We start from the raw sequence: 20,769 nt of genomic DNA, 5'->3' as shown, positions 1-20,769 counted from the left end.
ACACAGACAGGCTCTCTGTGTTCCCAGGCTGAGACACTCACACAACCACCTGGCATCCTTTTATATCCACCTCCCATTATTCATTAGCAAGCAGGTGCGATACTGACCAGACTAGGCCACATAGGAAAGGAATCTGGCGAGATATACCTGCCCTCATTCACTATTCCCACATGATTCTCACAATATATATATATATATATATATATATATATATATATATATATATATATATATATTATAATTATATATATTATATATATATAATCGAGATTACATAGTGTATTACATATTTACAATTTATTACAGTTTTGTGTGTTCTAAAGTTGTATTCCAATAAATATATATTATGTTCTATCTAAGTGTCTTGATTATTGTATCATAAAAATGATTTAATGTCTGATGTTCAAATTGTACTGCAATAAATTTTTCACTTAAATATAAGCAATATATGTGGGAGTCGGTGGAAGGGAAATTGAGGAGTCAGAGTCGCAGGTTTGGCTTACCCACTCCACAGCCCTGCTCATTACAAGATATGTTGCCAGGAATACTGGCACAGGTTTCGTTAGAACCCTGGGGAAACAAATTAGAAAATTCCCATGACGTATTATGTAACCTTCTTTCTAACAACGTTGGTTTGAAGGCATCAGTAGAGTGTGAAGTTACATTGAAACTGACTTGGTGAATGTTTTTCCCAGCAATATGCGCTCCTGAAGGATGATGATGGAACTTGATATTTAGATTCAAGGAAGATTTTTATTTTTAATTCAAAATAGTAGTCGAAACCGGTTGTATTCTAAGAGTCTTCCTCAGGTATAATGTCAAGAATATAAACGGATCTGTCTGAACACATTTTATAGCAGATCTCCCTGCATGTGGTTTTGGGTGGGGGCTGAAAGGTCTGTTTTTCAGACACACCCAGATACTCAAGACACCAAATAGGTGAGTGTATTCACACTGAGCATATACCTTTGATAACTAACTACTACACCAAGAAGCTTGCTCTTCCCATTTTTCTCCCTATAATCCCCTCTTGTTTCATTGAAACTGACTTGTAAATCATACGTTGGAATTTGTCCTAGATTGGTTAGACTAGTCTTATTCTTAGGGATCCAAGCCCCTCCTTTGTAGGCCAAATATTGAAGTTGTGTATTGCTTCCTGAAAGGTTACCTTGCCACCAGGGGTATCCCGCCCATCCCACAATAGGTATACCAACAGTAATATTCCATAACTTAGCAAAATCTGTGGCATTATTAGCGAGTGTGTCAGAACAGTTAGTCCAAGCAAACAACTCCTCAGGTGGAACAGGGATAGCCAAAAAGGGGATGCTTGTGGCTGACACTGGTGAATACGTGCAGATCCAACAGTCTGCCCGAGACTGGGAATTGTCCAACAAATCTCTCAGTAATTTTTCATGATGTTGTATAAACTTATTATTCAAGGACGTTGGGGAATTTAAGCTGTCCCATGCAGTTACCAATAATAATATGGAAAATGCGAAAGACCAAAACATTATGCCCCCTTATTTGCTATTGGCTTGTTTAGCTTGCAGTGCAATGCCTGAATCCAAGTCGGTCTTACTTCTAGTTTCACTGATGTAGGGGTGATGAGGAGGACTTGATAGGGACCGTCATATAAGGGTTCTAGTCTGTGCTTTCTGACATGCCTTTTCACGACTACCAAATCACCAGGCTTCAGGTTATGACCGGTGTTGGTTTCTGCTGAATCTGGAAGAGAAGAAGAAACTAGAGCATGGGTGTTGGCAAGATTTTTACTAAGCTGAATAACATATTGAACAGCACGGTCAGTTTCTTCTGATAACTGCTGAGGCTGGAAATTTGCAATTGGGGGCCTAGTACCAAACAAAATCTCATATGGGGACAGGCCATGTTTTGCAGTAGGGGTAGTACGGATGTGGTATAGTACAATGGGTAGGAGCTCTGGCCATGAAGCCGTAGTCTCCTGCATCATTTTGGTCAATTGTCCCTTCAGTGTGCCGTTCAGCCTCTCAACTTTCTCACTGGATTGTGGGTGGTACGGAGTATGGAGGGCTACAGTGGATCCAAGCATTGTCAGAACTTCTTGTTACACATGAGAAGAAAAGGCCGGACCTTGATCACATTCAACCACTTCTGGAACCCCATATCTGCATATGACTTCCATCACCAGTTTCTTCGTTGTGGTTTTTGCAGTCATGTTGGTAACAGGAAATGCTTCCGGCCAACTGGAGAACATGTCAACAACAACCAAACAGTATTCATACCTTCCAGACTTAGGCAACCTGATATGGTCCACCTGGAGCTTTTGGAAAGGACAGTCGGGCTTAGCAAGATGCTTCGGGGGTACACGTTGAAGTTGACCGGGATTATAAGTCTGACAGATATTACAGGCACGGTTGAGTGCTGTCAAATCTGTGGAAATTTCTGGGGCCCAGTAGAATTTTTGCACCAGTGCGAGGGCCTGATTCTTTCCTCGATGTGTAGGTCCATGTGCGCATGTGGCTATAGCAGGGTACATCCGCTTAGGGAGACACACGAGTTGGTCCTTTTTCCAGAGACCATTATCCATTCGTGCCCCATCAGTCTTCCATTGCTTCACCTCTTCCTTTGGAGACATTCTCTGCATCGTCATTAAGCGGTCTCGCGGGGTCCGACAGAAAAGTTCAGTCTGTTGTAGATCATCAGGTTCTTGTAGGTTCAATGCTTCTTGTAACTGTTTACGATGAGAGCGTGTGGTCACCATAGTTGGTATGGTTGGTTCAACGGGTAAGAGTGCGGCGGGTTTTGCTTGCATATCCGCAAATGCGTTGCCAACAGTCTGTGGACTGTTCCTAGGACCGTGCGCCTTAAATTTGATAATGGCCACCTGAGTAGGTAATTTGATCGAGTCCATGAGGGTTTTAACAGCTTCAGCATTTTTCACTGGGGTTCCGGCAGTAGTAATAAACCTTTGATTGGCCCATAAAGCCCCAAAATCATGAGCCATACCAAATGCATACCGTGAGTCCGTGTGTATTAGCCCATCTGTTCTTGGCCAAAGTACATGCAGTAGACAGAGCCTGGAGTTCTGCTTCTTGTGCTGACTGTGATGGTGGGAGTGCAGCTGCGTGCACTACAGTGTCCTCTGTGGTAACAGCATATCCTGTGTGGAATCTACCAAACTCGTCAGCATATCTTGAACCATCCGTGTTTAACACCATATCGGGATTTGGAAGTGGATTCTCACTGACATTTGGTAGAGTAGCTGTTTCTTCAGTCAAAAGTTGGGAACAATCATGTTGGAGAAAATCCTCATCACTGCCATCTTTCTTGGGGACCGACAGTAAAGTAGCAGGGTTGATTGTTGTACAGTGATGCAACTTGACATAATCAGGCAAAAGGAGTGAACACTGCAGCCGTGTCGTTGCACAGTCAAATGTCTTGGTTGCTGAAGTGTCAGTATTGCTGCAATATCATGAGGGGAAAAATGTGCGTTTCATGTCCAAGAATTATGTCTGCAGTCTTGTCAAGCAACGAGTGAGTGGCGTGAACTGCCCTCATGCAACTTGGTGATGCTCGGGCCACTGGGTCGAGGCGGGCCGAATAATAGCCCACTGGTCGTTGCCTATTGCCATGTGATTGTGTAAGTACCCCTGCTGCGTGTTCTTCATTCTCAGACACATACAAATGGAACGGTCGAGTATAGTCCGGGATGCCCAAGGCAGGGGCGGAAGCAATGAGCCGCTTTAACTCAGAGAAGGCAAGATAAAGGCTTTCCATGCAATACGGTGATCTTTCCTTGTAGCTCATTATGCCGTCTTTCAAGGCGTTGTAAAGAGGTTGCATTATGCGGGATGCATCCGGTATCCACTGATGACAATAAGTACATAATCCAAGAAAACGCTGGAGTTCAGTTTCATCTTTTGGGAAAGGAAGGGAGCTGACAGCTATTTTTCTTTCTTCTGTGAGGTGTCTGACACCCTGAAGGAGACAGTGACCCAAGAATTTCACTTGACCAAGGCAGAACTGAAGATTCGAGGCCGAAACCCGACAGTTCAGTGCTGCCAGATGCTTGAAGAGGCTAACAGTGGCAGCAATGGCTTCCTGCACCGTCCATGCACACAACAAAAGATCATCCACATACTGAAGCAGCGTAACCTGGGGGTGATCTAACTGCCAGGGCAAGAGACACTCACTCATATTTTTTGCAAACTGGTTGGGACTGTTTTGGGCCCCTTGTGGCATAACTGTCCATGTTAACTGTCGTCCTTGATGAGTGAATGCAAACAGAAACTGGCAATCTGGGTGTAACGGAATGCTAAAGAAGGCATTGGTAAGATCGATAACTGTAAACCAAGCAGCATCCTGGGGTATTTGGGACAAAAGAGTATGTGGATTAGGCACCACTGGAGTTTCCAGAACAGTAGCTGCATTAACTGCCCATAGATCTTGTACCAGCCAGTTCACAGGGGGCTGGCCAGGTGGGGTCTTTTTCTTAACGGGAAGCAAGGGCGTATTACATGGAAAAACACAGGGTACCAAAGCACCGTTATCAAGTAACGTTTGTATTTGTTCCTGAAGGCCCCGCTCCTGATAATGTTTCAAAGGATATTGATGGACTTTGGGAAAAGGGGCACCAGGTTTGAGAAACACTTTTACTGGTTCTACAGGCATTTTCCCTATATCATTTGGCCCTTTTGACCAAAGTTTAGATGGTATCTCTAAGAGGAATGGGGTGAGTCGCTGATCCTCAGGCAATATTGGGGGTGGATCTGGGCCTATCAGGGCCATCATAACTGTGGGAAGCGCATGCAAAATACAGATTTCCTCACTGTCTTCATCTGCATAGGGGTTATGTAACGTAAGAACCATCCGACCATCATCTTGGAATTGGAACTGGGATAATAAATCTACCCCCAGTAAATTTACTGGACATGTGGGAGATATTATGAACTGAGCAGTAACCTCGGGGAAGGGTTCCACAGGGATGGGTTTTGTAAGAGTATGTTTATTGGGTCTGCCATCTACTCCAATTAAAACAAGCTCTTGATCTGAGAATTGAATAGGGATATCCGTAGGTACATCTGATGATTTGATTATAGAATTGGCCGCCCGAGTGTCTACCATGAACTTAACAAGGGTGTCCCCTACAGGGAGTGTGACGGATGAGCATGCCCCAGGTTTGGTGGAGGACATTGTGATGGCAGACCCTGGTTGGCCACCCCTTCAGTATGGACAATTATCAGGATTTTGGGGTTGTCCGTAACCGGGGTATCCTCTAGGGTTCCCAGTATTTAGATTACGATTGGAAGAGGGAACTTGAGGGTAGCATCTATCAGCGGGAGTGTGACAGTCTCTCTGAAAGTGACCGAGTCGGCCACATCGCCAGCATTGCAGAAGAGAATTGGCACGGCGGATCTGGGGAGTAAGGTTCCTAGTCATAGGATTAGGAGAGTAGGGAGCTGAAGTCTGAGGGGGGGGCCAGAGTTTGCTGTGTGCTCCACTGATAAGGGATGAGCTGTGTACTCGCAGCCGCGCTGGGCGCGATGGTGGGGGCTGCTGTTAGAGCAGGAGCTGTCACAGCTGCCGCTGTTGATTTATTTTTCTGTTTCCCTGTTGCTGCAGAACGGGATAAATTCTTCTGAAAACTTTTTATTACTTTCAATGCATCATCTGGAGTGCAATTCTCGACATCAGGTCTAACAGACATTATTGCCTCTTGCAATTCGGGTTTAAGGCCGGACATCAAAGCTGCCACAAAAAGATGTGTGTGGGCTTTATTATACAGTGAGAATCCCCAATCTCTAAATACTACCATAAGACGCCCATAGAACTTCTCAGCAGTCTCCCCCTTGTCCTGTGTGACATCTGTGAGAGAGGTAGGCTGGTCCGCTAGTCTGTCTTGTGCCCCAACCTTTAAAGCATTGCAGAAATCAACACCACTCTCATAGGTCCCCCCCCCATCCAGGTTCACATTATACATTATGCCACCCTCAATAATTGGAAAATATCCCTCCCCAGCTTTGACTCAAAGTGGAGTGAAATAAATCTCTCGATATGCTGCCATTTGCCTCTGTAAAGCCATGGGGGAAGTCTCTGGATTGGGTAATTGATTGCAAAGAGTGTCTGTTTGTGATGGGGTGAAGGGAGTATACTTTGACCTGTCAGGAGTGGTTTCCACATTATCTTCTTCAAATTCAGATATTACTGACAACTTGGGGGGAGGAGCTAGCAGTAGTACGGGCACAAGAGGCATCTGCTGTGGGAGCGGGGCAGGAGGCTCTGTTACAGTTAGAGATTGTATTGCCTGATGGGCCGCTAGACGGCTGTCGAGAACAAATCGGACCTCTTCCAATTTTATGGGGTTTTCCTGTATACACCGCTCTATTGCTGATACTATGACCATGGCAGCATCCTTCCAGGGATATTGAAAAATACCGGCAGAGATTAATGGTATAGCCACTGTACGTTGAGGCATCATACCAGGGGGAACAGAGGAGGCATACAGGATTGCGTTCTGGACAGCCTCAGTAAGCAATTTTTGGGACCTAGTAATATTGATAGGATCATATCGTGGTCCCACTGCATGTATTACATATGGACACGGCAGCTGTCCTGCTCTGGTTGCTGCGACCTGTCCTGTTTCTACCTGGCCATACATTTGTATATACGAATGAGATTCATCCTGTATCATGGGTCCGCCTTTCTGTAAAATTTTTGTGGCCAGTCCTCCAGCATGGCGGAGTTGATTAATCGCGGCATTTACTATGGCCCCAACATGCTGTTTCGTGAGATCCCCTGTCCCTATCCTAAAAAGCACATCATAACAGTGGGGTCTAGGAATAATATTGGAATACATTTCCTGGAAATCTTCTATCTCCTCTGAGTATCCTGTCTCAGACCGAGTGACTAAAGTAGGAGGGGGTTGTTATTCATAATCACTAGCAATATTAGGCATAACGGGGACTGAGGCTGGCGGCGGATGATAATAGGTACCTTCAGCGTTTAACAAAGGAAAGGTGGGGGCCGCTACTCCCGGTCTCCTCGTACCACTATTGTAACAGACCTCTCTCCACTGAGGATTAGTAACTCCACATACAGCACAGTCCCACCCGGCAGGATCATAGGGTGGGGGCGTACTGAGTTTTGGTAGTCCAGGATATATTGGTGCCTTAGGGTTAAGGGGCACAGAGCTTACAGTCGGGAGGAGAGGCTTGATTTCCTGGGCAGGGACCTTATCATCTAGCAGGGAAACTTCTTGTTTCAAATCATTCTTAACTATTTGTCTGCCTGACACATTAAAACAAAAAAGTTCAGCCGACAGCACACGGACTTGTAGAATGCACGCTCCAAGGATCCCAGGACCAAACAGGAACAACAGCATAAAGAGAACATGAAGGAGGAGCAGCATCTGTTCCAGGTGAAAAAATTCTAGCTTTATTCTGCCATCAATAGATACAACGTTTCAACCAGAACCTGGTCTTTATCAAGTACAACAAATAGCAAATGGAGCGACCATATATGGTGTGCACGGACCAATCACCATCAAGTATGTAGGCCCTGTTAAAAGTTCATTTCAGCTAACATTGTGTCCACCAAGACCTGGAAATTTTCCATGTTTAGGATGTGCGAGCTGTGGGAATATGATTAAGGGGGAGAGTTTTAATCACCCACGGACGGGCAAAAGGTTTTTTTATAAAAGAGATGTACACATGTTCTTCAAGTTTTGTTATCTATTTGATTACCTGACCCTGTGGGTTCATGTATGTGGGTGAGACGTCCATGGAGGTCTTTTGTCGATGTAATTTCCTGGAAATATATGATTGCACATTGTGTTTTGTATAATGTATTGATTATTTTACATATCTGATGTTTTATATGAAGGGGTATATATGTATCTTTGACTGAGGGGCGTTTACTTGATGAAATGTATCTATTGATGGCAGAAAGAAGCTAGAATTTTTTCACCTGGAACGGATGCTGCTCCTCCTTCATGTTCTCTTTATGCCTGACACATTAGTCTTGATCTCAGTTTCTTCTTTTTAACCACTTCCTCAATTCTTTCCTGTACCACAAAACTTCCAGTCTTTTTCACAGTGGTAGACAATTTTCCTTTTTCCACATAGCAATAAAAACAATCAGAATTCATTTGCTCTTCAATTTCCACATAACCTTCATTATACAGTTCATGTGCCAAGTCACGGAATTCCTCAGCGCCTTTAAGTAATCCATCATCAGTCAACCTCCCTTTATTCTTTTTAACTCCTTCGTCTCACAGCGTAGGCTGTAGCCTCCCGCCCTTAGGAAATCCCAGAATCGAAAATATTTTTTCTGCATTCCTGACAGATTTCTGTCCTCGTCTTTGAATCATAAGACTAACAGTATCTGATCCTTCACACAATTCCAAACTTTTCTTCTTCCACAGAAACATAATTCTCTCATTTAAAGCTAAATATCCTTACTTCAGTTGTGCACAGTACTGGTGGCCGTATCAGTCTCTGTTCCACAGGGTCAACCCCCTCTGGGAAGCCCAAAATTCAACGCTGTACTCAGTGAAAGGAGGAGGGCGTCTCAGACTATCCCTCCGGACACCTCTGGGGATATATATATATTCCTGAGTTACGTATCCTACCCAATCTTCGATCACTTCACCACACCCGATACGAACAGTGATCAGGATTTCAGGATATTTTGACTATAAAGAGAGTCACAATCACTGGTCAATCCGGGGTGTCCGTCCCTTATGAGGTACGGTTCGAGCACTGGGCCCCCAACGGGACTGCACCTCTATATGATTCCACCCAAGAATCACCCCACCATCGGGGACAAACCTCAGATCCTCTTTGCAGAAACACGCACAGGAAAACCACACCAAAACAGTTAGTCTGAACAGTATAACTGCCAACTTACCGTGGTTGTCGTGGGGGATGATCAGTCCCAATTTTCCAGCACCTGTGTCCGGTCCGAGGGTCCTTTGTCTTGTTGTACTCTGGGGGCAGAGGCGTCCCTGTTCGGGGGCCCCACGTTGGGCGCCAGCTGATAGGGAGAGGGTTAAATTAACCCTTCACGGTTGATCCAGTGATTTCCAAATTATTCCACAGAGTGTTGCTAGCAACTCAAATGACCACACGGAGACAGGGGTCTCTGTACGGGACGATCCAAAGAGATAGTTAAACCCATTTATTTTAGTCACTTCTTTTATAATATTTTGCTTAATTATGCAAAGTTCTCAACTACCAATAGCATCATTTCACTTTATAAGCCAATAATATTGCAAGAAAACCGGAAACTGCATATATGTCCGTATTTACATAGCATAGAAAGTAGTATAATGGCATATTCTTCAGAGTAATATACCCCCGGGTCCCTTATCTTGCACCTGATGAGGAACAGTCTGGTTTCATGACAGCCTGAACTTTTCATCCCAATTACAAAAATTTATCTTACAGCAACAAAAATGGAGAAACGATACCTTCAGAGAATGGAGAAAACGAAACTTCAGCTCTGATTTTAGTTTTAACCCTTCACACTTTTAGATCTGCTCTCACCAATATCACTTAAGAAAAAAAAATTAAATTAGAACATTGGGGGATTTAGTACATGTTTTTACTGAGTTTATTTCCCTCTATAAGGTTGTTATGTGTGTTGTAGCTGTTTTTGTTCTGACTTAAAGTCGGAAATGCCGGATCACCAATGAGGCCGAATTTAAGAGATAAGGCCCTGAAATAACGAGTGCTTGGAGAAAAGCATGCACACTTCTTGTGAGGAAGTCACTTTTCTGTTTATACACACAAGAATGCTGTCTCTTATACCATTTACAGCAATTTAACTCATGTAGCTCCCCATTACCCAGGTCATGATGACTTTATTTACCATGTACCTAAAACATGTTTTGCAGAATCTTAAACATTGCATATGAGATAAGAAGTATAAAATCCTTGAATATGAGACTATAAGGCTGTGTGCCCACGTTGCATTTTCGCCGCTGCAGAAAAGCTTTAAAAACGCCAATAAAATGCATCCCATGCAATCCTATGGGATTCCGCAGTTGCTGTGCCAACGATGCGGATATTTCCACTACGGAATTGCATAGCTGTAAAATCTGCAGTATGTCCATTGATTTTGCGGAATCATTTGCGGATAGCATTGAAACGCTCACCTTACGCATGTGGCTATGCCCACCATGCGTAAAGTGAGTGCTTCATGTGCGGATGGTACCCAGGGTCTGGAGGAGAGGAGACTCTCCTCCATGTCCTGGGTACTATATTCCTGTAAAAAATAGAATTAAAATAAAAAATAGAAATATACTTACCCTCTATCGGCCCTCGGAGTCCTCAGCGGCGCTGCCGGCAAGTTCGTTCCCAGGCGTGCTTTGCGAGAATGACCTCTGATGATGTAGCGGTCACGCGACTGTGACGTCACAAATGTCGCCTGGGAACGGAACTTGCCGGCAGCGCCGTTGAGGACCGGGATCGCCGCTGAGGCGATCGGGGGCCGCCAGGAGGTGAGTATATCCATATTTTTTTTTAATTTTTTTTATTTTTAACATTCTATCTGTTACTATTGATGCTGCATAGGCAGCATCAATAGTAAAAAGTTGGTCACGCTTGACAAGTGTGACCAACCTGTCAAACATTTTTCCAAGCGATGCTTTAAATCGCTTGGAAAAGCGCTAGCATTCTGCAAGCGAAAAATGCTTGGAAAACGCTTATGTTTTACGGGAAAACGCATGTGAATTCCGCAAAACACAATAGTCCTACCTATATGCCTCGTATTAATGGTCCTTGTTGCTGAGAAATTTTATATTCTGTCTTTATGCTAATTATTTCTTCCAGGCTTTGGGACGTGCGGTGCTGAAAGAAATCCCTGCCTCCTCTCCTCATTGTAATACCTACCCCTTCCCATCAGCATCAGTCATGGCCCCGGAATCCCGCGCCTGCGCACACAACAATAGATACTAGAGTTGAGCAAAACGGGTCGAAAAATTTCAAAAGTCCCCGACTTTTGGCAAAGTCAGGTTTCATGAAACGAAACCCGACCCTAGGATGAGGTCGGCCACGAGGTCGGCGACTTACGCGCCAAAGTCGCGTTTCAAAAGTTTGTTTTGCGCTCTTTTTCAGCCAATCAGGATCCACGGACACTGGGCAACGTGATGACATAGGCAGGGGTCACCACCATCTTTCAGAAGGGCATGCAAGTGATTGGCTTGCTTTGGTGGGCGTCACAGGGGGTATAAAAGGGCGTGCACGCCGACCGCCATCTTACTTCTGCCGATCTCAGTATAGGGAGAGGTTGCTGCTGATTCTGTAGGGAGAGCGTTAGGCAGGGAAGAAGACAAAAAAAACTGCTTCTGCTGCTAGCGATTTGGCCTGCACAACACACCAGTCACTGTGTGTGCAGTGCAAGGGGAGGCTATATAGTGGTGTATCAGTGGTGTTGGTTGTTGGGCTGCCTTCTAAGGCTTCCTGACATTCCTGCATTGCTGTTTACCCACTGCTCCGCAAACTGCTTTTTTAAAAGCAATCCCAATTTTTTTTTTTTGTCCTGCTGAGAAGAAAAAAAAACTGCTTCTGCTGCTAGCAATTTGGCCTGCACAACACACCAGTCACTGTGTGCAGTGCAAGGGGAGGCTATATTGTGGTGTATCAGTGGTGTTGGTTGTTGGGCTGCCTTTTAAGGCTTCCTGACACGCTGGCATTGCTGTTTACCCACTGCTCTGCAAACTGCTTTTTTAAAAGCAATCCAATCTCCCTTATCCTCTAGTCACTTTTGTCACAGCTGTGCCATCGAGCCTGTGACATAGCGCTCAGATATCAGTGGGCCTCATACAATCCAAAAGTGTCCAGTGTCCAAAAGTGTGTGCAGAGATTCAAAATCTCCCTTATCCTCTAGTCACTTTGGTCACAGCTGTGCCATCGAGCCTGTCACAGAGCGCTCAGATATTCATTGGGCCTCACACAATCCAAAAGTGTCCAGTGTCCAAAAGTGTGTGCAGAGATTCAAAATCTCCCTTATCCTCTAGTCACTTTGGTCACAGCTGTGCCATCGAGCCTGTCACATAGCGCTCAGATATTCATTGGGCCTCACACAATCCAAAAGTGTCCAAAAGTATGTGCAGAGATTCAAAATCTCCTTTATCCTCTAGTCACTTTGGTCACAGCTGTGCCATCGAGCCTGTCACATAGCGCTCAGATATTCATTGGGCCTCACACAATCCAAAAGTGTCCAGTGTCCAAAAGTGTGTGCAGAGATTCAAAATCTCCCTTATCCTCTAGTCACTTTGGTCACAGCTGTGCCATCGAGCCTGTCACATAGCGCTCAGATATTCATTGGGCCTCACACAATCCAAAAGTGTCCAGTGTCCAAAAGTGTGTGCAGAGATTCAAAATCTCCCTTATCCTCTAGTCACTTTGGTCACAGCTGTGCCATCGAGCCTGTCACATAGCGCTCAGATATTCATTGGGCCTCACACAATCCAAAAGTGTCCAAAAGTATGTGCAGAGATTCAAAATCTCCTTTATCCTCTAGTCACTTTGGTCTCAGCTGTGCCATCGAGCCTGTCACATAGCGCTCAGATATTCATTGGGCCTCACACAATCCAAAAGTGTCCAGTGTCCAAAAGTGTGTGCAGAGATTCAAAATCTCCCTTATCCTCTAGTCACTTTGGTCACAGCTGTGCCATCGAGCCTGTCACATAGCGCTCAGATATTCATTGGGCCTCACACAATCCAAAAGTGTGTGCAGAGATTCAAAATCTCCCTTATCCTCTAGTCACTTTGGTCACAGCTGTGCCATCGAGCCTGTCACATAGCGCTCAGATATTCATTGGGCCTCACACAATCCAAAAGTGTCCAGTGTCCAAAAGTGTGTGCAGAGATTCAAAATCTCCCCTGTCCTATAGACACCTTGTACCTTGTTTTACATTACTATATAGTTTGTTGGATTTTGTCTACATTTCTACCAAAAATGAGGAAGGCTGGTGGAAGAGGCCGTGGAATTGGGCGGGGGTTGGCAGCTGGTAATGATGGTGTTGGTGGTGGATCTGATGGTAGTGGCAAGAGCAAAATAGGACCGAATGCAGGAGGTGTTGAGCCTGCGTCATCGTCTGGCTACATAAGGCCTCGAACGCTTAGTTTTCTAGGAGTTGGCAAACCGCTTTTAAAGCCAGAGCATCAGGAAAAAGTTTTGTCTTACATTGCTGACTCAGCCTCCAGCTCTATCGCCTCCTCTTCTTCAGTTGTAAAAAGTAAAAGCACTGAGTCGTCATTGGAGGCTCATGTTCATGAACCACACCTTTCCTTGTGTCCTTCACCCCAACCAAGATTGAAGGATGACGCAGGCCATACTACTGATTACTCCATGGAGCTGTTTTCACATACCATGCCTGGATTATCAAGTGAAATGGTGAATTACCCAGGCCAAGATGAATCTGACATGGAGTGCACTGATGCACAGCCGCTGATGGATGATTCTGCTGGTACATTCACTCAGAGCACTACATTGTCCTCGCAGTGTACAGAGCCAGATTCTGACCCTGATGAGACTCAGGTGCCCCTTCCTGCACACTATACCACCATACACGGTGACACAGAGGAAGGTGCACATGACATAGAAGAGGAGGTGATGGATGACCCAGTTGTTGACCCAGATTGGCATCCATTGGGGGAAGAGGGTGCTGCTTCCAATAGCTCAGATGAGGAGCATCCACAGCAGACATCGACATCGCAACAGCTGTTATCTGGCAGGCCCGGAGCACTCCAAAGACAGGTTCCAAACATCAAAAGAGTTGCTGGACAGCTTGTCCAGAGGGTCAAAAGATCACAGCGTGCTAGGCCGCAAAATGTCTGCCAAAGTAGGAAGAGTGCAGTGTGGCACTTTTTTGAACAAAATCCTCATGATCAGGCCAAGGTTATCTGTAAGAAGTGCGCAAAGACCTTTAGCCGAGGGAAAAATCTGAAAAATTTGAATACCAGTTGCATGCTTAGACATTTAACCAGCATGCACTTGCAAGCGTGGACACAACACCAAACCTCAAGTGCCACATGTGCAACTGATCACAACGAAGGTAGTCAGCAACGCTACATTGTTTCCCCCACTGTGAGCCCACCGGTTAGCACAGCAGCAAATGTTGAGGTGTCGTTGCAAGGCCACAGCAGTCAGGGAATCCCACTGTTATATCAACGAAAGACTGATTCTAGGCCATCAGAAAGAACACCAACTCCATCACCATCATCAACCCTCTCTCAGTCCGCCCTGTCCACCGCTACTTCCACCATATGCAGCTCTCAAGTCCAGCTCACCCTCCCAGACACTATGATGAAAGTACTCAGTCTCTCATCCGCGTACACTGGGTTTGAACGCCCACATTGCCAAACTAATCTCGTTTGAGATGATGCCCTTTCGGTTGGTGGAAAGCACAGCTTTCCGCGAACTCATGGCCTATGCAGTACCACGCTATGACCTACCCAGTCGCCACTTCTCTCGCAAAGCCATCCCAGCCCTCCACCATCATGTGAAAGCCCGCATTGTCCATGCACTCAAGCAGTCAGTGAGCGGAAAGGTGCACCTCACAACTGATGCATGGTCCAGTCGGCATGGCCAGGGCCGTTACGTGTCCATCACTGCGCACTGGGTTAATGTGGTGGATGCAGGGTCCACAGGGGACAGCGGTGGTGGGACAGTGCTGCCTAGCCCACGGTATAGGAAACAGTTGGCTGTAGGCGTTCGACCCTCCTCCTCCTCCTCCAGAAGCGAAAGCTCGTCCACAGAGCGCAGTCGTACGAGCACTCCATCTGCAGCTGCCACTGTTGCACACGTTGTGTCCCCCTATCGAGCAGCTAGTGGAAAGCGTCAGCAGGCTGTGTTGCAGATGATGTGTTTGGGCAACAGACACACCGCCGAGGTGCTGGCCGAGTACTTGAAGCGACAAACTGAGTCATGGCTGGGCAGTGTACATCTTGAGGCAGGCAAGGTAGTTAGTGATAACGGCCGTAATTTTGTGGCAGCCATAGCCCTTTCAAAACTCAGCCATATACCTTGCTTGGCTCACACCTTGAACCTGGTGGTGCAGTGCTTCCTCAAAAATTATCCAGAGTTAACAGCCCTGCTCCAGAAGGTGCGAAGACTGTGCGCGCACATCCGCCGGTCGCCTGTACACTCCGTTCGTATGCAGAAGCTGCAACGATTGCTCCACCTTCCCAACCACCGCCTCATTATCGACATTGCAACAAGGTGGAACTCCACCCTGCACATGGTGGAGCGGCTGTGCGAGCAGAGGCAGGCCATAATGCATTTGTGGGAGGATACACGGCCAGGCACTTTGAGAGCAGACATGGAGTTGACAGGTGTGCAGTGGTCGAAGCTGAAAGACCTCTGTAAAGTCCTTCAGTGTTTTGAGGAATGCACACGGCTGGTAAGCGCAGACGACGCCATCCTAAGCATGAGCATCCCACTTATGCGTCTGCTCATGCAAACTTTGACGCACCTTAAGGAGCAGGCGTCTGCAGCCAGTGTTGATGAGGAGGAAGAGGAGGAGGGAATCCTTGATGACATTCAGCCATTGTCTGCTCAGGGACCTCTCCTGGACGAGGTGGAGGAAGAAGAGGAGGAGGATGATGGGGATGATTACTTAGGGGAGGAGGATGCATCTCGTGGGGCAAGTGAAAATGTTGGCGTGGCAAGGTCTGGTACAGGGTTTGTGCGTGACTGGAGGGATGTGGATTTGCCAGAAAGTGCTCCTCCAACCAGCACTCGCAGTGCATCATTGACACCGGGAACATTGGCCCACATGTCAGATTATGCCTTGCAGATCCTAAAAAGGGACCCACGCATTGCCAAAATGATGAACAATGACGACTACTGGTTAGTCAGCATCCTGGATCCACGCTATAAAGGCAAATTACAAAACATCATGCCACAGGAGAACCTTGACCTAATATTGGCTAATAAACAAGCAACTCTGGTAAATCGGTTGCTTGAGGCATTCCCAGCACACAGCAGCGGTGATGGTTCTCACACGAGCCGTACGGGCCAGGGGCAGCTTGGCAGAGGTGTTCGTGGTGCACACAGCAGAAGTGGCGTTGGAGACAGGGGTTTCATGACAATGCTGTGGACTGATTTTTCAAGTACCGCTCACACAACTGGTAATACTGCATCGATGGAAAGTGACAGGAGACAGCAGTTGTCAACTATGGTTACAAACTACTTTTCCTCCCATATCGATGTTCTCCCACACAGGTCATTCCCCTTTGACTATTGGGCCGCTAAACTGGACACCTGGCCTGAATTGGCACAATATGCCTTACAGGAGCTCGCTTGCCCAGCTGCAAGTGTGCTATCGGAAAGAGTCTTCAGTGCAGCTGGATTAATCCTGACAGAAAAAAGGACCCGTCTGTCAACCCAAAATGTGGATGATCTAACCTTCATTAAAATGAACCACGCATGGGTTTCCAAGGATTTTGTCCCACCTTCCTCTGATGACACATAGGGTGACAGAAAAATGGCTTGCTTTGGTCCACCTCTTCCTGGGACTTGACCTATTTCACCTTTTGCATCAGCTGAATGTCCAACATCAACATATGCCACTTTCTAAAACTCCCTAACTGTGCTGCCTCCCCCCCCCATGGCCGGGGTCACCACCTAGCGCACGACACCGTGCGAGTGCCGTTGCCCTGGACAGGTGGGTAGGCCGACTCTTGGGCGCGGGCACTGGTACAGGGTCCTTCATAGTGCAATCAAGTGTCTCTGACGGTGGTGGTGCACACCCGCCGTCAGACACACCGCCGTACTATGAGGGGCCCAGTGCCAGTACCGACGCCCACGAGTGGGCCCCCCTTGCTTGGGCAGGGCCCCAGCATTTGCAATCTTTACCTCTCCCTGCTCCTCCGCTGTGTAGTCTCGGCCGTCAAATCCATACTGTGCCTGACACCATCTGAGCCTGCCTCCTGATGTATAGACATATATTTTGAATGTGTACGCTATGCATACATGTTATCCGGGGAAACGGTACCCTTTCTAACCTTTGTGCAATCACGTGCAATCCATACTGGGCCTAACACCGTCTGAGCCTGCCTCCTGAGACATATATTTTGAATGTGTACGCTATCCATACATGTTATCCGGGGAAACGGTACCCTTTCTAACCTTTGTGCAATCACGTGCAATCCACACTGGGCCTAACACCGTCTGAGCCTGCCTCCTGAGCATATATTTTGAATGTGTACGCTATCCATACATGTTATCCGGGGATACGGTACCCTTTCTAACCTTTGTGCAATCACGTGCAATCCATACTGGGCCTAACACCGTCTGAGCCTGCCTCCTGAGACATATATTTTGAATGTGTACGCTATCCATACATGTTATCCGGGGATACGGTACCCTTTCTAACCTTTGTGCAATCACGTGCAATCCATACTGGGCCTAACACCGTCTGAGCCTGCCTCCTGAGACATATATTTTGAATGTGTACGCTATCCATACATGTTATCCGGGGATACGGTACCCTTTCTAACCTTTGTGCAATCACGTGCAATCCATACTGGGTCTAACACCGTCTGAGCCTGCCTCCCGAGACATATATTTTGAATGTGTACGCTATCCATACATGTTATCCGGGGATACGGTACCCTTTCTAACCTTTGTGCAATCACGTGCAATCCATACTGGGCCTAACACCGTCTGAGCCTGCCTCCTGAGACATATATTTTGAATGTGTACGCTATCCATACATGTTATCCGGGGATACGGTACCCTTTCTAACCTTTGTGCAATCACGTGCAATCCATACTGGGCCTAACACCGTCTGAGCCTGCCTTCTGAGACATATATTTTGAATGTGTACGCTATCCATACATGTTATCCGGGGAAACGGTACCCTTTCTAACCTTTGTGCAATCACGTGCAATCCATACTGGGCCTAACACCGTCTGAGCCTGCCTCCTGATGTATAGACATATATTTTGAATGTGTACGCTATCCATACATGTTATCTGGGGATACGGTACCCTTTCTCACCTTTGTGCAATCACGTGTAATCCATACTGGGCGTGAGAACGGCTGGCGAGCTGTTAAGCAAGCTACAGCACCTGTGGTTTGCACACGTAAGTTTTTCATTTTTTCAGGAATGACGGTTAGGCCTAATTCCGGAACTGCGGTTGACCTGCACTTACTGGGAAATCATTGTTCGCGGGTAATAATTGTAATCAGTGATCCCCATCACTAACGTTGTTCAGCGGGTTATCTGCACCTGTAAGCGACAAACGCTGGCCTTTTCAGTGTAGCGCACATGCAGCCACGGACATGTAAGGGCATGACACACCAGTTATTGGCCAATCTCATGTGCCAGAGCCTCACGTGTCCCTCTAGTAAGCCGGACTCGGACCGCGGGGCATGACGGAGTCTCGTTCGTTAACGGAATTAAGCTTGCAATGTGTGCATCTGTTCTGTAGCTGGCATGGTTGAGGTTTCCCAGGTGGAGTCGAATTTAACCGTAGGCTCCACTCCTGGTGTTGCCCTTCTGGACATTCCTTTAAGGTTCAGCTTTGCAACCATACTGCCCACGTAAAACAAACACTTTGCCTTCATGAACGCTGTTTGGAGGGTCATGACTCGTGGGAATAACGCCGCCCAATCAGTTAACCTGCTAGAGAGATCCTTCGTTGCTCCCAAGCATGACATCACACTCCCTAGGAAGAAGGTAATGCCACTGTGGCGACCGTACTCCTGGGGGCGACACAAGTGCACTGATGCCCAGCCACTGCTCGATGAATCTGCTGGTACATTGACCCAGACCACTACATTTCCCCTCGCACGCTACACGACCTGAATCTGACCCTGATGAAACTCAGGTTACCCTTCCCATATACAGTTCCATCTTACACGGTGACAAAGAGGAACCTGCAGATGAAAGTGCAGGTCCGGCCCACCCGCCATCAGACACACCACCATACTATCAGGGGCCCTGTGCCAGTGCCGTCGCCAATGAGTGGGCCCCCCCTGCTTGCCCAGGATCACAGCACTTGCAAAGTTGAAATACTGTGCAGTGAGATGGAAGATGGGGACGACGAGGAATCCAGACAAGTACAGGGATTCCCTAGCGAGGAAACTTATTTGATTGTTTTCAATGTTGGGACAGCAATTTTTGGGGAGCACTATACTCTGGAGAATGATAGATGGGGCCCACCATACACTGGAACATTCCAAAGGTGGACATCAGACACTGGAGCAGCATTTACAGGGCCCATTATACACTAGAGCATTAGAAATGGGGCCCATTATGTTTGGAGCATTATTTGGGCCCATAAGACAGTGGAGCTTCATCCATGGGGACCAACATATACTGTAGCATTATGTGGAGCTCATCATATACTGTTTCAAACATTATATGGGACCAATGATTCTGTATGGAGAAATAGATGGGCCTCGTCATGAGATGTAAAAAGTGAGGTATTTTTCATTGTACTATACCGCTATTTCTCTGCCGTATCGGAGCATGATGAGTTGTGGTATGTGTTAAAGGGGCGCTCTTTCGCCCAGGGCACATGAAAACCTGCAGCCAGCCCTCCCCCCCCACAACTTTAGCCAAATAACCCCCATTTTTCAGTGCGTAACTTGTATTATGAAGTTAATTAAGGTTGACAAGCTTAAGTAAGAAGAATTGATGCTTTTGGCATTCAAATGGGCACTGTAGGTGTGTTTCCTGTCCTCCTCTCACTGCCGACTTTTATTCCCCATTGACTTACATTGGGTTTCGTGTTTCGGGACGACCCCGACTTTTCCCTATAATCGGACGATCTTGCTCGACCCGACTTTTGGAAAAGTCGGGTTTCACGAAACGCGACCCTAAAAAAACAAAAGTCGCTCAACTCTAATAGTTACCTCTTCCTCCCTTCTATGAGCAGTGCATTCAGGCATCTTCTGCACAGGCACTATGACCTCCGGTGTGTGCGCCGATAATATGCTCTCCCCACTTCCTCCCTGTACAGTCATTGCTAGGAACAATGTGTACATGGCGATGACTATGCAGGGAGGATGTGGGGAGAGCACCTTATTGGCGAGCACACCTTATGTCACTGGAGCGGAAATCGCTGCACAGAAGATCCCTGAATGCAGTGCCCATACAAGGGAGGATGAGGTATGTATTCCTGAGAGAGTGCAGGGTGCAGGATTCCAGGGCTGTAACTGATGCTGATGGGAGGGGGTAAGTATTATAATGAAGGGGCAAAGATTTCTTCCAGGCACCGCACGCCCCAGAGCCTGGAAGAAATCATTAGCATAAAGACAGAATATAACATTTCACAGCATCAAGACCATTAATATGAGGCATACAGGTAGGACTAGTGTAACATTTCTATTACCTGTATGCCCATATTAATAGGTCATGTAGGTCCGGGGGGGGGGGACAGATTCCCTTTAATATGCCAGTGGAGCTTCTACAGGAAAACTTCTTGTAGAAGTTTCGCGGGCGGTTTTAATGTCGACTCTCTCATTGTTACCTTATTTCTACATTTTAAACTATGACTAGTGGGTGGCTTATTAGTAGAGTTTGCCTGAATAATAGACATGCTGCTTTTAACTACTTTGCGGTGTCTAAAGCATGAAAGAAGTAATAAAAGACTGAAAAGGTGCACAGCAATGTTATTTATGTGCATTATGTCAATTTTTATGTGGCATTTTTAAAGGATAATGACTTTACAATCAAAATGACAAACCAGCCAGGTATGGCGCCCATATCTGCCAGACGGCAAAGATCTTGACATGAGTCAGTAAGGGCAGAATGATTATAAAGTGCAG

The 20,769-nt window shown here is 46.5% G+C and overlaps 1 protein-coding gene across 2 annotated transcripts in view; it reads left to right on the top strand.

Annotated features, from left to right (window-relative positions):
* Window positions 1-20,769, top strand: part of ATP6V0A2 (ATPase H+ transporting V0 subunit a2) — a 183,953-nt gene that overhangs the window by 127,767 nt on the left and 35,417 nt on the right. The gene's annotated exons all lie outside the window — the stretch shown is intronic.

This window comes from Dendrobates tinctorius, unplaced genomic scaffold (assembly GCF_039654945.1).
Source record: "Dendrobates tinctorius isolate UK_male_01 unplaced genomic scaffold, ASM3965494v1 ptg000090l, whole genome shotgun sequence".
Lineage (NCBI taxonomy): Eukaryota > Metazoa > Chordata > Amphibia > Anura > Dendrobatidae > Dendrobates > Dendrobates tinctorius.
Note: the sequence above shows the minus strand (reverse complement) of the source record. Positions and strands in the feature narration are given on the sequence as shown.